This window comes from Physcomitrium patens, chromosome 4 (genome assembly GCF_059467195.1).
Source record: "Physcomitrium patens ecotype Gransden chromosome 4, ASM5946719v1, whole genome shotgun sequence".
Taxonomy (NCBI): domain Eukaryota; kingdom Viridiplantae; phylum Streptophyta; class Bryopsida; order Funariales; family Funariaceae; genus Physcomitrium; species Physcomitrium patens.
This window is the reverse complement of record NC_143413.1, coordinates 1370170-1386487: the sequence shown is the minus strand read 5'-3', so window position 1 is coordinate 1386487 and position 16318 is coordinate 1370170. Positions and strand designations below refer to the sequence as shown.

Genomic DNA, 16318 nt, shown 5'->3' with positions numbered 1-16318 from the left:
GCCGTGTGAACGGGTCATTTTTTGTCATTCTCTGCATAGCTTTGGAGACCGACACCTGGTTACGTCCAGCTGGCAGGAGTATTGACGAGAGGGTAGGCTGGCACCGCAACCCTACGTGGGCTCCATTCACACCCACGCACGCACACCGAAATACAAACTTTAGTATATTTTTATTCATTGTTTCTATTTTTGTATATTGATGAGAATATTCAACTTCGTCAGAGGTTGAGTCGTTGGGAAATAAACACTGGACACTATTTTATTACTTTACTTTCTTTCCTTTTCTTTTTTTCTTAAGGAGAACAATGATGTTATGGGAGCTCTACTAGACTTGTATTTTACATATATTTATATACATGCATACATTCACACACAAGAATGTATAATAGTTTCATGCTTTTACTAAATTTATCCATTCATTCTAACCATCATGAAAAGAAATAAAATTACCTCTAACTTTATTTCTCCACAATTGGATCTGAAATCAATGAAAATCGACACACACACACACACACACACACACACATATATATATATATATATATATAGTGTTAATTTCTATAGATTTTTTTGGCAGTTAAGTAACTTTTTTTTTTCTTTTTTTCTTTTTTTTCTTTTTTAAGACTTTCATTGGCAATATTTTGTAAATGTTTCACAATATGTTCTTGTAATTATGTCTATATTATTAAACTAATTTAGAGAACTGTAATTACTTTTGGTTTTGTTATTGATTTACAATCACAGAGGGAATATGATTTTTTTAGTACGAAAACAGAGGTACATGTATTGAATCTTAAATGATTTTAAAAATATCTTGATTAAATTAATTGAGATTCAATCTTTCTGATGATAACTTTAAGAAGTAAATATCCTCACTGTTATTTCAATTTTAAACTTTAAAAGTAAAATAACATGCCACTATATACTTACTTACATCTATGTACAGAAAAGATATTTATCTTTATAAAATAAAACTATAGTTGAATTTTAATATCATGTGATTATTAGTTACCAAATAACTACATGATTTTTTGTATTATGTATATGTATATATATATATATATATATATACACACACACACACAATTGAATTAAAATAGTTTGAGAAAGAAACAGTTTAAGCCAAGAAAAAATAATTCAAAGATGTACAAATATATTGGAAGTTTTTCTTTACATATAATTTCATAAAAGCAGCATCTTTAAACAATCTTCAAAGTTTTTTTATATCCAAATTGTTATCCTATTAAGAAAAAGTATGTTGTGCTTAAAAGATATTTAGTTGTATATTTGAAAGATATATATTTCAAAAGAAGAACAAAGTTTACTTGAATTATCATAACTATATATTTAACCTTCAGAAGGAGATGATCTCTCAACATGATTAAATGAATATTATCAAGGAACTTGGAATCAACTTGAATTGTTGATTGTATTGTTCAAAGATGTAGTTTCTTTAAATTTCAAAAGAATGGTTTGCTGTTAACTATGCAACATTTTATTCTTTTGGTGCAAAATAAAAATATCCACATTAGATGTTTAACAAGTCTTTTTGATATTTTAGAATAAAGTATAATCTTGAATGCAACTTTTTAGAAAGATGTATCTCAATAGACTTAATGAGGATTTAAGGCAAGTATCAATATAAGATAATTATTTTTTTGTGCTTAACATAAATTGTAACTTAGCTAAAAGCACCTCATAACATTTCCAGTGAGTTTAAAAATAGAACTTTAAGAGCAGAGAGTTAGTAATCACAAATCTCAATATTAATCTTAATTAAAAAGTATTATCTTTAAATATAATAAAAATAGGATAAGATAAAGCCTGTTATTTTCATCTTTTTATAATAACATTATGCCTAGTTATGTGTGATATATTTATAAAATGATGGCTTTAAAGATCAAATAGGCATAAATTAAGAAATATAGTAAATTTAATTTTTAACATTAAATTATATTTATTTCTCCTTGTTATATTATAGTTTTTGTTACAACATAACTATATAAATGACTTGTGAAAAGTTCAAAAATAACAACTTGTTATATTTTTTGTTCTAATTACTATTAAATACCATTATTATGTATATTGATCAGTTAAACTAATTATTTTGATTATTTAAATTTACAATCTATGGATGGTATTTGTTATAAATGTTATAAAATCACCAATAATATACAAATTCTATAGCTACAAAAAGTTGTATAATTTAAATTACTTTATGTTTTATTAAACATTATAAAAGATATTTAATTTGATTTAATTTTTATTTCTTATGTTGTTTCTTCTAATAGAATGTAATAGTTTAATAAATTATTAGATGAAATTAAGAAGCTACACATAGTTGGATTTTTACTTAGATAAACCAACTCAAAAGCCATTAAAAAATATAAGGTAAAATGTGTCTTTTTTATTTGGCATAAATAGTACTATCTCACAAAAATTTACAAGAGGCCTACCTCAATATGTGGTTTATAAAAAAATTGAGAAGTTGTGTTAAAGAAATATATATATATATATATATATATATAGAGAGAGAGAGAATTGTGATGTGATTTGTAACATTTAGACTTATAATAAAAGATGTATTTTAGTAAATTTTAGTTTTTCTTCTTTTTCTTTTCTTTTCTTTGTATATTATCTCTAAATGCCAAGGCTTCTAAACGAGAGGTTTTGTTAGCCAAGACTTCTATACCATGGCCTTTAAAGAAATAGGTAGTTATATATAAAGACTCTATTATAATTAGAAAATCAACTAAGAAGCCATAAAATAATAAAGTTGAATGTATCTTATTTTTCATATATCATTAATAGTATTATCTTTTAAAAGTTGAGATGACTTTTTCATTAAGAGATGATTTTTTGACAAAAATGTAGGAAGTTGTGCATAGATGTCATAATTGTCACAATTAAGATTTTGCATGCCATATTCAAAATTGAAACAACGAAATGATTTGATTCATACAATAGCTTCTTTTCATAGTCTACTATCTCTATCAATAAAGACTTTCAAAACACTACTTTTTTCTCACCAAGGAGGAGATTTTTTAAGTATGGCCTTCCAAACCGAGGTTGTAGATTTTTTTTTAAAAAAAAATTCCTTAATTTACCCAATGCAACTTTTTCTTAAAAGGCATCATGGTCATTGTCATAGATTTTGTTGATCCACATGATGTTTATCCTAGTATTCAATCATTTTTGTGTGATTCCTTCGGAGCAGTGTATATGATGTGCTCGCAATTCAATTTCGTTAGATGAGAATAATAAGCAAGAGTTCAATTTCAGTTTATTATTATTATTGTTATTATTATTTAGTTATTTATGATCATAGGAAGATGGATTCCAGACGAGAGGATCGTAGGCTTCAGCGAATTTTTCATGGAGCATGACAGCAGCTGCAGCAGCGAAGCCACACCTGCAGCGGAGAAGATCTGCTTCTGCTTCCTGCTGAGACAAGCAGAAGAGACGGAGCCGGACAGACACACAGCCACTCACACACACATACACACAGACCCAGGCAAGCAAGCAATGCAGTAGGAGTAGGGCAGCAGGGCAAACCCTGAGGGAGGGGAGGGGAAGGAACGGAGGTTTCAGGGTGAGGCCAGAAGGCAGCGACAAGGGGCTCATGAATGCGCCACTGCGGCAGTGCTGCTGGAATAATATTATGATGCAACAGAAAGCCAAAGCTGTTGCGCAGCCAGCAGACCACCCTTTGCAGGCAGATCTCCAGACCAAAAGGACAGGCCAGGGCATAATAATAATAATAATAATAATACGAATATCATCCAACCAACAACAACACACACACACACACACCTCCAGTCGTCCTCCTCTCCCCTTTCCCTTCATTTCACTTCGTCTCTGCAGCAAAGAGCATCCAAGCGGAAAGAAAGAAAGAAAGAAAGACGCAGCTACAGTAGCAGAGGAGGGAAGCAATGAAGAAAGATGAAAGAAAGAAAGGAGAGAGGGAGAGAGGGAGAGAGGGAGTTCGTCGAATGCGCCTCCCAGGCTATGGATGGATCAGAGAATCGAATGGTCAGGCAAAGACGACGCACCCCCGCCTGCCTGCACCAAGTGGTGGCACCGCACTCAAGTGTGCGGCAGCCTCCCTGCGGCACCGCACCGGCTTTCTAAGCCCCAGCCAGCCATCATCAAAGGCCCTTCCGCCAGCCCTGCCCCTGCCCTGCCCCGTTTCAGTTTCTGCCGAGCTGCAGAGGAATACATTCCTTTTGTCTCTGCTCTCGCTCTGCGTTGCTCCTTTCCGTCTTTCTTTTCTACCTGTCCATCTACCTACCGATTTATCAATCTCGCGCGTCTCCGTGTGTAGAATGTGAGATCGGATCCCACGCGCCACAGGACCACCCTGCTACCACACAAAATTCATCGCCGATGCGCTTCTCCAACGAATTGGTTGGGTAGCGTCTCTGATTGTCGCCAAGCTTTCAGAACCCCCACTGGCAGTTGTGTCATGAGGATTACGCTTTTGTTAATGAAGCGGAGACAAAAAGGTGGAGAAACAATGAAGAAGCAGAGGATCGTCGCAGCAGAACAGAGCAAAGCAGAGTAGAATAGGTCAGAACAGGGCAGCGCAGTTCCACTCAATGAGAGCGCATAATTCCAAGCAGAACATGTCGTGTGAGCCTCTGTTTTTTTTTTTCCTCTCCTCTCCTATGGCAGTCACGGGAGATGGATGGATGGTCAGGCAAGGAGTCCTCTACCGAATCATACATTACTAATTGTATGACATGGCAGGGCCCGGCGCGCCGATCCCATTGGATGCAACCCCCCTCAGCTTTTGGTCTGCTGACTCAGCTTTTCCGAACAGCGTTTGCCCAGCTGGAAATTTCTTGAACCAATCAATTTCCGATTTGCTTCTGCGTTGTGAGCCGGCCACGTCCAACCTTGGCATCTCCCCTTTCTGGCTCAGCTTTCACATCATTTTTGTTTGTATTTTATTCTCATTCAAACTGTCAGTCCAGCTTCTGTTCTGGCTCAATTGGTTTGTTGAAAAATATATAAAAACGTCAGTAACATTGATTCGAATACTAATTTCCATACACAAAAACAATAACAGTGTTATCATTTAACCTGTTGCAGTTGTGGATATTTTTACAGGTTGGCATGATTGTTGATATTCTTTTCACACAATTTTCATGTCTCTTTTTTCTTTATTCAATCCGTAAAGTGAAAACTCATTTGCAATGCCCACAGGATATTCTTCAATATCTAGGTCAAACTCCATCAGATTACAGTATATGATGTTTTAAAATCTGCAAATGAGGTTTTGTATGCTTTAATTCTCCTTCAATGCCATACAAACATAGATATGAAGATACTCATGCTATTTGCGTGCATGGCAGAGGTTTTTTCATATTTAGAATTTGAATGAACAAGAATAGCCTAAAAGACATTTAGAAGTGGACAGAACACCTAAGACACTCCACCGTAGGTCCCCGTTGACTTGCAATTGAACCACTGGATGGAAATCGCACCAGCAGCAAACCAAAAACCAAAGCTTATTTGGTTTCAGATGAGATATATTGTACTTATATATATATATATATATATATATATATTCTTCTAACATGTATACGTCCACAATATCAAGGATGAAATCCACAGCGCTAATGCATCATGAAGTCAAAATCGATTAGCCGCTAACAATTACTCAAGATGAATGTCCGCATTAAAGTTGCATGTTTGTTCCACTCCCTCCAGATACATCCATCAATTGAGAAATGAATCTCCAAACACATACAAGCGAGAGAGAGAGAGAGAGAGCGAGCCAGCGAGTGATATCACACATGTTTTTCAATGATAACCAGATCAATTGAGAATAATTTGGGAAACAGTTCACGCTGAAATCCTGAAGTGTGAGGGCTTCACCTCAGAAACTCTAGTAAGTGTGAAAGCGGGGCCTACAAATTGTAAGCATAGTGTTCCCCGCCACGTCAGATTCTCGCGAGAATATTCTCCTCTTCACCGCAACAGCTTGACTGCAATCTTTTTTCACTAGCGCAGTTGAAGTTCGTTTCCAGGTTCGGAGGTTGGTTCGGATCTCTTCCTAGCCACGGCCATGGGGTAGCACCAAATTGCGGTATCCGGATTCGAATCGATAGCGGGAACGGACATAGGGCAGGACGATGGCGGGATCCAGGTGGAGCACGAAAGACCCGAGGCCCGGTTCCACGACCGTGTTTCCTACGGTGGAACCGCAAGGTTCTCAGCGCGGGTGAGGCCGGGCCGGGTCCAGTGTCGCGGTGGCCTGCCCCACCCATCCCCAGTCAGTCCCGCCTGAGAAGCAGAAGGGAGGGGGTTGGTTGCATGGGGAGCCCTGGTTTAGGGCTCCTCGACTGGATCCTGCTTTCGCCAACATAAACAAACAAACAAACCAACAGACAGAGGGACACAGAGGGACAGAGAGACAGAGGGACAAATAGACAGACAGAGTCAAAGTCACAGACATGCGGACAAACATTGCTCACCAGCTGGACAACCATGTTTCGTTGCATTATTTCTCCCCCCTCCACCCCCCCAAAAAAACCCTAATTCAAATGTTCGTCCCCAATGTTCATACACATTGGAACCATGAATATTATGGATTGTGAATGAATTCAACCATGACAAAGGTTTAGGGTTTATGAATTGTGTTTTTAGAAGTTGAAAAAAGTGTAATTGTGTTTGTCAGAAGATAATGGTTGCACAGAGGATTGGTTTTGAGTATGAAAACATGTAGAAAATATGTAAAAATGGGGGGAAAAAGAGAGGTAGAAAAAGATTAGGGGATGGATGCACGGTTAATGAAATTACACGAGTGAATGTTGTGACATGTTTGTTTTCTTCTTCTTTTTCTTTTTTCTTCTACATTACATTGTTTGTTGTCATTATCATTGTTGTTTTTTTTCAAGTGTGGAGATGCTTACATACAATGTCATGGTTCAATATCTGGGTAATGTCCTTAGTTTGTTGGAGGCTATGAGCACAACAACTATTTCTTCTTGTGCATGTGATACAAACAAATAATATTTATAGAGTTGGAAACAAACCCTTGGTACAGAAAAATAATGGGTGAGAACATGGCCATGTTTTGCACATGCACAAATTCATGTGCAAAATGTGCTTTCATGGGAGAGGACCACACATTCTCTTCATGTTCCCCTGACTGATGAAGGCCTAGAAAAATTAAAATCAAAGCCTGGGCTTGCATGCTCTTTTTGCATTTAGCTTTTGCTTTTTCTTATGCCTGATCAGCAGGCATGTACCCAAATAAGAACTTGTGGCACCCACAACATGACATATATTCATTGTAACAAAGCTCACATAATATCATAGAAAGACACAAAAAGACATACAAAAAAATCAATAGAAGCAGAAGAAGAAGAAGAAGAAGAAGTAGAAGGAAATTAGGGTTTGTGCGGAACCAAGCCAACGGAACACCCCAACTTGTTTGTATTGGAATACATCAAACCTTCACATACTAAAATGACCACCTTGGAAGCCTATCTGGGGCCATCAATCACACCAAAACACACTCCACCTTGCACAACAAACTTTCAATTCAAACCCACAAATTGAGCACACCAGAAACCTGTCTCCATCTTTAATTAGCAAGAGGGATTTTGGGTACACACACACATCATTACATGCATTTGCAGACACAAGCTTGTTTACTTCTGTTAGGGTTTCTGTGTATTCAAACAATCTTTTTGAACATTGACAAAGAATACGAGAGTTTGTTATTGAGTAGTTGTTGTTATTGTGTGTAGAATTGTTATTGTTATTGATCAATCTAAGATGGAAAAAGCCATAGGAAGCAACTCCTTCTATTCTTCTATTCTTTTGTGCTCCTGTGTTTGTTTGGGTGGTGCTGGTTCCAGCTGGCTCCAAGGAAACCTACCTAACTGCAGCAGCAGTGGTTGTTTGTTTGTTGTTTGTTATGGTTGAAACAATAACACACTGTGTCCTCTGCGGTTGGTGGCTGTCTGCATGCCACTGTTCTTGAGATCAGATTCTTCACTTTCAACCCATTCTCTCTCTCACACACACAGGGAACATTCTAATCACAATTCAAACTTCCTTCAGAAAAACAGAGGAAGGAGATAATAATTCAACTTTTGTGAAGTGTATCTATATCTATATATGTATATGTTTTCTACGCATTTGGGTTAGTACAGCCTTCATTGATGATGAGTTGTTCTACTGTGTATCTGCAGCCAGTTGCTGCAGTTCCCAAACCTGCAAAACTGAAGAGTTTGATAGCAGCTTAGCTGTATGATGATGAGGTGATTATATTTTATAGCAATGCTAGAAAATTGTATGCACATATTTATTTTTTATTTTATTTATTTAAAAGGGGAAAAAGGGGAAGAGGAGGGGGGATGGAGAGGCTTCATGCCCAGTTGTATTGCAATAGAGGGGGGGGGGATGAAGTTAATGCACAAGTATGCCACTGCTATGTGTCTGTTGTGATTTGCTGCAGGCTTGTCTGGGAAAAGCAGAAGAAGAACCAGCTCAGAAATGGATGGAATAAGTTGAAAAATTGAATGCTGAACTGGAAGGGAAAATGCCACATAGAAGTCAGGAGCAAACACATACAGGGAGACAGGCTCTCTGTCAAAAAAAAAAAATGGCAGAAGAAGAAGAAAAAGAAACACTGCTTGGACACAAAGACCTGGCAAAAGACATCCATTTCATCCTACCTTATATATATATATATATATATATTGTTACTTTTCCATAACTTTTCCGTGTATATATATATATATATATATACACATTTTTGTACCTTTTTACAATCACAGTTCTGCTTCCGGTCTGTTTGGTAATGCGCCGCCACCTTTTTAATGCCATTTGTCATGCCTAGCACAACCCTCATTCTTCTGCTTTGTCTTCTTCTTCTTCTTCTCCTTCTCCTTGTTCTCGCCTTTTTTCCATGCATGTTCACTATTGAATATATAAGTGTATATATATATATATATATATACAAATGTTTACCTTCATTATTTATTAGTTTTTGCATGTTTGTTTTGAATGCTGCCAGTCTCTGCCGTTAGAAAGAGAAAATAGGAAAAAGGAAATCTGCAACAAGGCTGGAGCACTTTTGTAGCTGGCTGGCTGGCAGCAAGTGATGCTGCTGTTGCTGCTGCTGGTGGTGACACTCAGCACAAAGATTGATTGAAACAGGAGATCAGCAAAGGGGGCAAAAAAAGAACATTGTTATTATTTGTGTGTGTATGTGTGTGTAAGTGTGAGTGAGTGAGAGAGCAAGCAAAAAAGTGATATCCCCCCATAACTGACAAACAAAATTCTCTATACAACCTGTTGTGTAATGTGTCTGACCACTTCTAAAACCCAGTGTCAGGATTTGTCTTTGGATGATGGATACTGCAAGCTATTCTTCATTGAAATGCAATGTCAATGAAGCAGGTTCATGAGGATGATAACAACAACAACAACAACAACAATAATATTAATAATAGGAACAAAATCAATAAGGAATAGATTCAAAAAACACACACACAGTAGAAGATAAAGAAGAGGGGAGAAAAATGATGGAAAAAGAAATAGAAAAAGGAGCTGACGTTTGCCCTACACATGGGGTTGGTTTGAAGCATACAATATTGATGTCTATTGAGAGGGTCTGATCCCCCATAGTTAGTTTCTTCTTCCATAACGAGTGGGAGAGGATGAAATTAAAATACAAGAATTAAGAAAGAAGGAAAGAACAGAGCAAAATAAAATAAAATAAAATAAATTCTGAGAAAATTCCACCCATTTTGAGGGACTTGCATGGCTCCTCTATGGAATGAGAGAAAGATGTGCACTTGGAGCATATTGATACAAAAATAAATAAATAACTTCCATTCACAAGCTATACACTAATTGGATCATCATGATAAAAGGAGAATCATAAGTTGTTTCCATTCACTATTGTATGCTCTAAAAAAGCTTCCAGTTGCTTGAAAGCTCCAACGTACAAGGACTTGAAGGATCAAAAAGCAAATCTTAATCAGCTTACCTTAACCTCCTGTAATGGAACAACATGTTTTGCAAGTCTATTAGCAAATCAAATCAGACATGTTAAAAAATGAAGAGCTGAACTTGACAACAGTTTGCTTGTCTTGAATGGAATCTGTAAACCTGCTATGAAGAGGAAGTTGGAACATGTTTAAACTTCAGACATTTTTTTTTTAAATTTTTTTAAATTTTTTTAAATTTTTTACCCCTTCTTTTTACTGTTCCTATAGATTTCAGCATCTTGCAGGGACATTCAAATCACTGCACTTTCATAAATACCTGAGGATCAGTGCACAGAATAGAGGAGTGAGTTTTTGTTTCTATTACATCAATGTATTATGATAGTGCCGAATAAGATCTCCAAAGTTCTTTGTAACTTAACATGAAGCTTTGAAACGTGTAAGAAGAGGGTCACTGGCTCTGACTCAACTGCGAGTAAGAGACAATACAACAGATACTGGAGTTCAGCCATTATCCATTTGGATTTTATTATGAACTTAAATGAAATTCCACTTAAATGCATTGTCATTGCTTTGAAGTGACCAGAATTACACTTTTGCAAGTTTAAAGAGACAATCCACAAGATCACAATTTACAATGGGACCTGAGAGCGCTGTGAAGCTCTGGAAGGCTCAGCTCAGCGTGGATGAAGACTTCCGCAATGAATTGACAGTCCATAGCATTTGAGTATGTTGTAGTCCAATTTGCCCTTGGATATGCACACTAGGTGCATATTTTATTACAAAAATCCATTTTGGGGAGTATGTAATCTAACAATGAGTGGGACAAAAGGTTGTCTAAATTTAGTAATTTAGTTAGAGTTAGGATTAAACATGTTTATGTTGTTTTCTCTTACAATGGAAGGAGTACAATCATATTTGGATTCAGTGCATTCCAAGATCGCGCATGCTTCAATAGAACTATCTTGACAAAAAGCCAATAGAGAATTCTTCCAAGTTGTGCAAAATGACAACACTGTTGAGTTGGAGCTTGTGGCAACAATTACCAACATGGGCATGTATACTAAGTTCTAATCCACGATCCTAGCAAGGGGTGAATCACTCCCAATAGAAATGTTGCAGCCAAACTCACTTCCTATTACACACTATAGTTTTAGATGTTCATGTGGATTAAGATATAATAAAAAAAAACAAATTAAGCATCTACTTCAACATACAATAATGGCCTACTTAGTGGAAGCTAAATAAACTCTCCAAATTCTTGTTAAATAGATTGCTGTTTTTAAAGAACATATGATTGAAGCATTGGCACTAAGGCAGAATCTTGATTGAAAATTCTTTCAAGCCATTAGTAAATAGAAAACCACTACACAAAAACTTTTGATGTTTATTTTTCATCAATTGGATTGGAGGACCTGTATTATGCAAATATGGATCTTTAGCTTTGACTTAGCTGGCCATGAGGCCTTAAGGTTCCAATATAGATAACATTAAATGAAATCTTAAGCAAATTCATGCAAATTATTGCACAGATTGCATGAGAATTGAGTGCAATACTTGAGAGTAACATAGGTAATGCAATTGCAACAAATTATTACTTTTATATTACCATAGAAGTAAAAATTGGTTGAAAAATGATCTTCTTTGTCAATAACAAAGCAACAAGAAAGAATTTGCTAATTACTATTGACCATTGTAACCTATCTATTAGATGTCAATTTTGTTTGAGTATAAACCATGTGATAAATGAATGTGAAGGAACTAGGATGCAACAAGGTAGTATAGAAGCTGATAGAATAAATGGCTTTAATATTCATAGCACAAATGGATCCGGCCTTTACTATGTGCCACATACATGTATCAGTAGCATCATGTCTAGTATTATTGAATTGGTGCTTCTTTCAAGCCACCAAGCTATCAGCCATCTATTATCAATTACTAGCATCCTAGCTAACTTACAACAATTAAATATTGATCCTAATAGAGTAGCATCACAATTCTACTTAGTTCATATGGCCAACAATGATAATATATTAAATCTTTACACCGCAAAGTTGTGTATTAATATAAATATTTTTTTAATTTTTTATTCATGTATATTGATACTAAAGACATCAACTAAGGAATCTCCAAGCTCTTCTATGTGTAATTTTATCATTGATTATATGATATGAATATGTTAGAAATCAATTATAGATACTTAACAATTTAGGCCTCCATGCTTATAAAACATTAATTACTTTATAGACATGATATTTTGGCTATATTTAGGAGACAATATAATTTATTGTTTCAAAGACAAAGAATGACAAGAGATATATTGGCAACAAATCTATAGATCAACAAACTCTTCTTTTCTTCCTTCCTCTTCTCTCTGCAATTTTGGCTATAAAAATCACAACTATCACTCACAACCTTTAGGGACTAAATGACCCTTGGAAGATAAATCTATTAAAAAATTACTATTGACCATGACTCCTAAGCATCAATATCACGTGTGTTTAAGAACACAAATTGTATGGTTTTTAATTACTTAATTTAAAATATTGAATATTATTCCAAACCAAATTTGTGGAAAAAGAAGCCTTGATAGACTACAAGTTTAATAGTGTTGATGTTGGAGTAAAGAAAGGCGGAATGTGTATATAAGTAGTATTCCACCTCTTCCTTTTAATTCTAGGCTTAGGCCATTTTTAATATAGACAAGCTATCTAGATTCAACTAGGAGGTGCCCTAGGAAGAGATTTAGCAGTATTAAATATTCATGCTTGTACTCTATCTATAGAATGATGCACCTTATGGGAAGAGCTTACATTTTTTTTTTTTTAATTTGTTTTTTTTTTTGTTTTTTTAATTTGCTATTGTTGATGGATATTTTTTAGAAATTAGAAATTTATAGAGAAGTGGAGAAATAAATTGTTTCTTTGTAGAAAGTTGATTCAAGAAAGAAAATAATAGGTTTTTGATACCTTCTTAGAGATACTTCATGTAGATGTTTGATTTTTGCTGAATAAGAGAATCAAATATTCTTGACATAACCACCAAAAAGATGGAGCACGTATTTTAGCCCGTTTAGATAGAATCTATATATTTAAATCACAAAAAAGGCTAGAACACATCCAATAGTAGATTGTACCATCCATAGTAATTCTACACTGGATGACTACATATTAATGAAGTGTGTTATATAGCCATATCCTAGCAAATCCAAACATCACCTTTTAAGATGAGTATGGCTTATCTTCTTGACACCATAGTCTACTATTAGATAGAGCAAATTTGGCATATCTATTCCAATTTTGTATTCCTCAAAAAACTATGTAAAGCTATGAAATTCTATTATAGCTATTACATCCAAAAAGCCCAACAATTTTGAGAAGAGGAAGCTAGATGGAGACAACGCCCTTTAAACATTATGGCAAAATTATAATTTGACTTTTTTAATCTAATGTTGTAGAGTTGACTAAGTGTAGTAGCCTGTAAATTGTAAAATCTTAAGAATTGAAGAATCAAAGGTAAAAAGATATAAAGTCAAATAAAGTAGATACAAGTGGATAATTCAAGCTCAAAAGAGTTCTTTAAAGTAATAAAGAAACATTTTGATATAGTAACAAGCTTAGAATTGGAGGATGAATATGATTTTTATAATGATTTTTGAAGCTATCATAAACAACAAACTTCCTTTAGAAGTCATATGTAGTATTATTTAATTTCTTTTTAAAAATAATACATAAAGAAATCTAACAAATTAGAAACCTACTACTTTACTCAATGTTGCTTATAAACTACTTGCTAAAGTGCTACAAATCAGATTGCAACATATTTTAATGGAAATAATTTTTATTTGATCAATCAGCTTTTTTACCTATGTAGTTCATCTTGAATAATATCATCTTCAGTCATAAAACTATAGAGTGGAAAAAATATTTGAAACAACCCTTTATCTTTCTTAAGTTGGATTTTTCTAAAGGCTACAATATGGTGGATTAGTGTTTTCAATTTCAAGTAATACTAAAATTTGGATTTTTTAAAGAGTTTGTACCTATAATTATATTATTATTTTAAGATACATTTACAAATATTAAAGTAAATGGCTTCCAAATTCCATCTTTTATTATTAAAGGGAAGATAAGATAATGATGTTCATTGGTTTTTTTTTATCTTATCTTCAACTTTACTGAAGTGCTTAATTGTATGGTAAAATCAAATGTGGATGTAGGCCTAACACAAAGAATAGATTTTTTTTTAATAATAATAAGAAACAAAAAATTGGAAAATATGAAAATAATACTTCTTTTTATTTTAAAACATATACAAAGCTTAGCATAAGAATTATTTTAGGTACTAAATAACTTTTGTATTAGTTTAGGAATAATTTTGAATTGGCTTAAGTCTTATGGATATTGATAAACTGAAGATCCTCAACTAACCTAAATTAATATATTAGAGATTAACTAGGTTGATAATAGAAGAATCAACAAGTAAATAGGCATGCTCTTTGCATCAAAGATATCTTCTATAATTTTAGATAAATTCTTAAAAGCTAAAAATGATAAAAAATTCAAATATGGAGCTCAACCAAGATAAATACTATAATAAGATTGCTAATAGCTAATAGGATTCTATTGTCATTTACCTTCTTCTTTGTTGCATCAAGGGAAGAAAGAATAAAATAAAAGTAGGGAGAAGAGAGAAGAGAAAAAGAGGAAAGATGGAGAGATATTAAAGCAAGCATAGTTAATATTTTCTTTTAAATTTAGCATTATATGTGATTTGGTTCTTTGCAAAGAGCTCCTACTAAGATCTCATAGTTACAATGCTACCAATTTAGGAAGAATAATAGTAGTGGAATTAATAAGCCCTCATGACAAAGTGGATTTTGAAGGCATGTGAGTTTAGAACATCCAATTTGCATGTCTTATTGAGATTTTGGCTTAGAAGATTTCAACCATACTCTTTAAAAAGATTAGTCTCAAGTTTAGAGTATTTCATTATCTTCCACTTCTATACTAAACAAAGATTAAAGGTACGGTTATGCACTAGCATCTTATGGAGGAGCCATGTCAAGGAGCTACAACTTGTTAGCTCTCAAATTGCAAAAGAAGTGGCCAACAAATTTATATGGTGATCTTTGCCTTTATCTTTCATTGATATGAGCTTCTCAAAAAAAAAACCTCACAATTACACAAAGTAAGTCTTTGATGCATTTAAGATGTAAGGCAAGAAATGTGCTTCATAATAGCTTAAAAATCAGGAACCAAGTTTGGTCTTTAAACCAAAGAATCTATTGCTTGAAACATTGCAATTAGTAGTTTGGCAAACCATTGGGACTCATTACTTTCCAATTTGACTTTTCTAGTAAATGTCGGCAAATATATTGGATACTGTAGGCGAGATGGAGATGCTTTCATGATGGTGGTATATCAAGTTTAACCCGGTGCATCTTACAATTGTAATATGGACCTATACAAATCCTTTCTTTTGGCCACCATACCAAGATTATTAATGTTATCTGCTTCTTATTGCCTACAACAAGAGCCTCAATTGAGAGCTATCACAACAAGTGACTTTTACCACTAGGTACAACTTGTGCCATTGCAACGAGGCTCAAATAAGTCAATTACTAGAATGTTTTATATGTGGGTTGATTCTTTAAAGTGAGATCCAATTTTTTTTTCAATGGACATTTCAAAGAGGCATGGTACCAATTATATCTTATATTGCCAAACTCAACAAAAAGCTCTTATAAGAAAACACATTATCCCTAATCTAGTGACTAAGAAGTGGCCTAAAGTACTTCTTAAAGACTATTACCTCATGTGGAAAATCATTTAGACAGAAACTTAAATAAACAAGGAATCAAGACTCAGTTGGTTTATGTGCCATTGCTATCGTGTCCCAGCTATAGTCCACTAATCTAAGCCCTATACATTGAAGTAACTTATTGGGGACCAAGAAACATTGTTAAAAACTGCATCATTTTTTCCCTTCTATACCGTCTAAATGACCACAATTTAATCTGGGACCACATGAGACTGTATTGATTAAATTTTTGCGAGATGTGGTTCAAAAAAATTCCCTACCTCCATGAAAGAGATTGCCATGGGCCTTACCTATGCAAGTCGTAGATAAGTAAATTGCTCCAAATTCCCTTCAGAAAACCTCCACTGATAACCATCCTCAAATGTGTTGTACCTGGATAATTGCTGTTGCGATTTCTCTCCGTGACCGAATTTCGGCAGTATAAACATCCAAAAGATCATTTCCAGTTATTTGTAAAAAACTAACACAGATCACACAGTTAGTGGTGGTTTGCATAGCACAATCCAATGTACGTCGTCCAA

General features: G+C 34.5%; 1 long non-coding RNA gene across 1 annotated transcript; it reads left to right on the top strand.

The window, feature by feature from the left end:
* The first annotated feature begins 6371 nt into the window (after window positions 1-6371).
* On the top strand, window positions 6372-9533 carry LOC141045293 (uncharacterized). The gene is made up of 2 exons (XR_012217344.2): window positions 6372-8279; window positions 8477-9533. It is a non-coding gene; the product is annotated as an uncharacterized LOC141045293 (long non-coding RNA).
* The last annotated feature ends 6785 nt before the right edge of the window (window positions 9534-16318 follow it).